Here is a 6,563-nt window from a genome sequence, read left to right as displayed (position 1 = left end):
AGGGAAAAATACTGGAATTTTTTTATACTCATGCATTGAGTTCAATTTATATTTTTTTTTTTTTGCTTCAGTCTCGGAAATTAACCTTTACATTATTTTGTATTGCCTACATTTCTTTACAAAAATCAAAAGCGCCTAGTGTCAGTTCCGGCCAATTAACATTCGTAATTGCTTTGTACCGTTATTTTTATACTCTTGCAACCTCTTACAAAGTATAACATTTTTATTTCTCTAACGGTTGTGCGTATCAAAAACTCAGCAAAGTACATAGAGAGTTATATATAAATATATATATAGTATATAAATGATCAGGATGACGAGAAAACTTTTAAATCCGGGTGATTGTCTGTCTGTCTGTGCAAGTTGTAAAAAGCGCGATACAAGTAAATCAAGAACTAAATACGCCAGAGATATTAGATGGTATTAGAGAAGTTTATGGGAGCCGATGTGAAATTGAACGATGGGCGTGCTGTCGCCCACCTTTAATTAAATCACTTATCAGTCGATATCGACTAAATTTAGTACGTATCATTCTTCCCATACTCCCTATGTCACAGTGCGAAAATGGATGCAATCGGACAACCACACCTACTTCCCATATAACAAATCCATTTGATTTTTTCACTTTCCAGTACACAAATCAGAAAGCAATTGATACAACATGATAAAACTTTGTACCACTAATTTTCTTAAAATACGCCTTATCATCAAAAATTGTCTAAATCCAATCAAAAACTGTTCCGGAACCTAGATACTCAATATGTGGACCATAGTATCTACAATTGACTTTTAACCGAAAATGTCGTTCAATGAGTGAGATATACAATTCAAACTCAGAGAGTATCCTTCCTGACAATAGTAATTTTGTGTAAGAAAAATGGGTTGAATCGAACAATATTTTCTTAATTTGAGACCCAATATACCTGATAAAAAGATTTTCGAACCTGCAGGTGCAATTTATACTAGATATATCGGCCCATATTTGAGTTATCTCAATAAAGCTTAAAATGAGAGCGTGTTTTTTGTATAACAGTGTCTCTTTGTGCCATAAAATAGATACAATTGGAAAAACTAATTTGATTTGAGGCCCCATATATCTAATATCAAGACTTTTTTCAAAAATCTAAAAATTTACTTTTCTTACAATTTTTAACAAATCTTGTCAGTCAGTGTTGCCACGAGTTATATAGGTATATGTATATTTAAAATTGACTAGATTCCGAAACCTCTGGTTGACGTTTCTATAGGTATTTCGCTGACTTTGATTTTGCAAGTAACAAAATATAAAATGTTCGAAGAAAATTAACTTAACTTTTCTTATTTGTTTTATATGAAAACTAACAACTAAGCGGTCAAAATGGTGATTCGGTTCACATGGTCATGTAGTTATTTCCCCAAAAGATGTAGATGTCTTAATATAGCTTAAGAGATGTATTTGTTAGTCCACTGATGCTGGTAAACATATTATATTTAGAGAAAGAATTCCTTTCTTGTATTTCAAAATCACGGAAAAATTGGCTTCAATTCTGATTTCGCCGATTGCGTGCATGATTTGCATTTATCATAACGAGAATCTGAAGTCCTCCTTAAAAAGATTTACTTATTAATTGTGTAAATATACCCAAATTATTTCCGGATTTAAATCATAAATCATCTTAACCCTAGAACACACACCCAGAAAATACCACGTAAACACACCCGGGATACGTTTGTACCGGGACCTTATTTGCGGTTTTTTTTTAATGCTTATTCCACCGATTTCTATGATTTTTTTTTTTGAAATATATATTTTAATATATAACAAGTATTTTGTCTTTTGTTTCATTCGAATATTCCTACTGGTTCCAGCGATATGGGCAAATAAAGTCAGGACATGCAACAGTGGATTTTGGTTTTTGTTGTTGTCCTGATAAATGCACAACGAATACATATATTTTGGTTTTTATTTCATTGAAATATTCTACCTGGTTCAAAAGATATGTGCAAAAAGGTCGCGCAAGGTATGGGTACGTAGGTAGCAAATACACTGGTAAATATAACTGGTTTTTGTATTTTATATGCAGCTGCAAGGGTTGTTTTCACACGAGGTTGTTATAATGTTAGCCTGCTGATATTTTCATTATTGTTTTGGTGCTCAAAAGTGTAAGAAGTGAAAATATAAGTGAAAATAAATATAACTGAAACTATAAATAACTGGATACGAAATGACTTCAAGAAGAAACGAATATTTATCAAGTGCAGCATATAGAAGGTAAAAAATGTAAAATAACAACTGAGGAACAGCGAGAATCATATATACAATCTTTATTTGATGAAATTTGTGACGATGACGCTCCCTATGACTTTGACTCAGAAGATGAAGAAGAAATTCAAATGACGATTTATGGCTCTGGCTTCAATAATGGGCATACATTGCTGCTGCCAAGCTGCTGCAGGATCTGCTTACGCTTGTTGTTTGTTCTCCAAGGCAACATAGGGTTATTCAAATCGTAGACAATGTAGGCTGCAAGAGCTGTAATGTCCAACATGTTGAAGAACATCGCTAGTGGCCATCGTTTTGTTTGTCTTTGTGTTGGATATTCCGCAAACATTTGGTCCATTCGATCAACACCACCTTTGGTACGATTATAATATTCAATTATTTCAGGTTTCCCGCTGTCAGCTATTTCAGCATCATTATGCATTGTCGAAAGCAAAATTTCTTTATTTTTTGGGAACATAAGAGCACATTGTCACATTATTTTTGAAGCCAAATGTCGTTGAACCAATTGTCCTTGTTTTTGTTCTGCTTCATTTGCTTGGAGGAATATATGATTTGTTTTTGCGCAAAGTTCCAACGATCGTGAGTTTCCAGGTGAGAAGCAGTTTTGCAACTGGCACGGTCGTAAACAAATTGGGCATTGTAAGGTTTCGGCCACTTCCTTGGTATTGGCAGACAAATCCTTCACCACTCGTTCGCCTTGGTTCGTTTCCTTACCAGTTTCTGCTTGGCCAGTATATATTTGTCCATGCAGTGGATATGCATTTGTGGCATCGCAAATCCACCAAACCTGACACCATATTTAGCAGGTTTTGACGGTATGTACCGCACCGTAAAACCGTGTGCGTCCACGGTAAGGAAATAATTGTTCATCAATCGTCAAGCATGAGCTGGGCTTGTAATGCAGCAAGATTACGTTCATCATCGTCCACAACTCACTGATCGGTGCTGCTTTATCAGTTAGTAAGCGTGTTGCACGAGTGTTTTTATCGTCAGATCTTAAGAACCGCAATATCGAACAGAAACGGTTGTTGACTCCCATTGTGCCGCGATGTAAGGATAGTTTTGACGCTCCATAAATCTCGAACATGTTCTCCATTGCTATGGTTCGCACCCGTCATAATAAGTATGCCAAAAATGCATACAGCTCTGTTATTAACACAGGCGTCCATGACTTAAGAGTTGTCTTATTTGTGTGGCGCATAATTATATAAGCCATTTCAACGTTCATGAAACATTTGAATGTTTGCTCTAATGCATCTAGCTGGTCCAGAACCTTTTCTTATAATGCTTTGTCTGAGTACCTGACGACTTACATTTGGTTCTTTCATCCACTCAGTACCACCACCTGCAACAAATTGTTCGGGACTAGCAGGTAATTCATTATTTTCTTTTACTTCTTCTTCTTCATCATCCTCATAATCAGGTAATACTTCTGCGGCACTTTGCGAAACTTCAGCATCGTCATCAGCAATTTCAATGTCATTGAAGTGATGCGAAATTTTTCGACTAAAAATTGCTATTGAAGCATATTTCAACCGACCGGTGGAATCAATGGTGTCAACAACAGCATCAATATTTGCCGCAGCGCGCACGCCAAAACCTGTGTCCGGATCTTGCTATTTATGTTACTCACAAGAGGAAACGCCGTAGAAAAACCAGAAAGCTGTGCGCCAAATGTAAGAAGCCAATGTGTCTTGAACATTCGGTCACATCAACAAATTGCTCTATTTGCCATGATTTTCCTTAGATATAAGATGTATTTTTATAATTTTATAATAAAAGTCAATAATATAATGTGTGAAATGAATATTTTAATTTTTCAAAAAAAAAATATTATATAAAAATATTTTTTTTTTTTTGATTATTATGAGGATTTTTACTATTGGGGGTACAAACGTATCCCGGTGTGTGTTACGTATATAATGTGTTTGGAAGGCTGTAGCTCCTGAACCAATGGTCCGATCTGGTTCAAGTTAGCGGTATAGAGGTATAGCGGTTCAAAAGTTACAACACTTCAAAGTTGAAAGTGGATACATTTGTACCCGGGTGTGTGTTCTAGGGTTAAATGCTTGTGTTATTATACAATGAAAATCTGTTACCATCAGTTTCTATCGCGAATGAGGTTAACAAGAAAGAAACGTATGAAATGATGGAAAACAGTTTTGGTTTTATCTCCAAGTCACGCATAAATGAAAAGCCATCGCTGACTGAAAAGTTTTGACAATTTTATTTGGCATGTGAGGTGGGTATAAATAATCCTTGTTATTTTTATGAATAAGTTAGTAGAGCATCTAAGCATTATGATCGCACTATATGGCCATGTCGAGAGTCATATCAGGTATGTATGTTTCAAGTCTCCCATTGGTAAAAGCTGAGGATGTTATTTTACCACCACTACATTTTAAAGCTAAGTTCCAGAAAACAGTTTGGATGAACCGGATGTTACTAATGAAGCTTTTTCATCTTAAAATTGTCTTCCAAAAATTAAGTGAAGCTAAAAGAAAAGCTGTATACTAATTTGTTTTGATACTAAGTTCTTTTTTATTTTTTTTTTTTTTTTTTTTATAATATACTAGCTGACCCGTCGCCGTTGTCCTGCGTGAAATAATGTGTTTTGAAATTAAAAAGTTAATTTATATTGTGTTGAAAATCATTTATTTGCGATTTTCTACGTTTTTTTAATGTAGCGCAGCTTGATAAACAACATTTTTTTTTGAGCACGCCACGTATGTACTATACATATATCTGCAATTTTCACTGGAAACGGATTACGCTTGAACTGAATTGGCAAATCGTTAGAACTCAAAGGAATTCGTAGAATCAAGCATTCTGTCCCTTATATTCGATAGCTGCGTCACAATCAGTCGGGATTGCGACACATGATAACGACAGTTCCAACTTATAGACGGAAAGAATATGGTGGCATACCAAGACTCTCCAAAGAATTTAGAAATTCCACAGGACAATTCACGACGTCGTCTTCATTGTCAAGACGATCGATAGATTTGTATGAGCGCAAGTCTCCCGAATTTGACTTTGAATCCTCAAGTTTAAGTCAACAACATCGGCATTTTTGGCAGCAGTGCACTCACGGAATCTTAGTTACGATAATTTGGCCCATCACCGAACATTCGTGATGAGTTCATCTTTCGTGAATTGATAAACGGAAGATGGAATTTGTATCAAACCAGCGGAAGTATCAACCGGAATTGACACATTTCCGATTTTCAGCGAATACGATGTAAAATGTTTTCGGAAATGTCATTTTTGCTCATACGAGTATCCCATAATTGACTCGGATTTAAAAGGTGATATGTCGAAATGAATCTCTAGAAAAGTGTGTCGTTCGCAGTAGCTATCGTTTGATTCCAGTGATTATCATGTTCTAGCAATTGTAATTGCTGGCATGCTTTTCAAAAACCATACCATTCACACTACGCAATGACTCAAATGAAACCGAATTCGATTGTGTAAATTCGTCCTAATGCATTAGTTGAGAACGCACCTGAATGTCCATCTACTGGTTGGCCTTATTTTTCTGCGTAACTATTTCCTCGACGATGCAAATGGGTCTGGCAGTGAACGAGGGCAAACGAAATATCTCCTGTCATCAAATAAACAGTCGTCGCACTCGCGACTAGCCTTCCACGTCACTATCATAGCTTTGAAGTTGTAGATAATTTCGTTTATCTTGGAACCAGCGTAAAACCAACAACAACGTCAGCCTCAAAGTCCAACGCAGAATAACTCTTGCCAATAGGTGCTACTTTGAACTGAATAGAGAATTGTTGAGAAGTAAAGTCCTTCTCGACAAACAAAAACCCAACTCTATGAGTCACTCATAATTCCCGTCCTGCTATATGGTGCAGATGCTTGGACGATGACAAAAATTAATGAGTCGACGTTGCGAGTTTTCGAGAGAAAAGTTCTGCGAAAGATTTATGGTCTTTTGCGCGTTGGCCACGGCGAATATCGTATTCGATGGAACGATGAGGAGTACGAGAAATACGACGACATCGACATAGTTCAGCGAATTAAAAGGCAGCGGCTACGCTGGCTAGGTCATGTTGTCCGGATGGATGAAAACACTCCAGCTCTGAAAGTATTCGACGCAGTACCCGCCAGGGGAAGCAGAGGAAGAGGAAGACCTCCACTCCGTTGGAAGGACCAAGTGGAGAAGGACCTGGCTTCGCTTGAAATATCCAATTGGCGCCACGTAGCGAAAAGAAGAAACGACTGGCGCGTTGTTGTTAACTCGGCTATAATCGCGTAAACGGTGTCTACGCCAATTAAGAAGAAA

The sequence above is a fragment of the Bactrocera neohumeralis genome, chromosome 4, assembly GCF_024586455.1.
Source record: "Bactrocera neohumeralis isolate Rockhampton chromosome 4, APGP_CSIRO_Bneo_wtdbg2-racon-allhic-juicebox.fasta_v2, whole genome shotgun sequence".
In the NCBI taxonomy this organism is placed as follows: domain Eukaryota; kingdom Metazoa; phylum Arthropoda; class Insecta; order Diptera; family Tephritidae; genus Bactrocera; species Bactrocera neohumeralis.
This window is presented reverse-complemented; position numbering follows the sequence as displayed.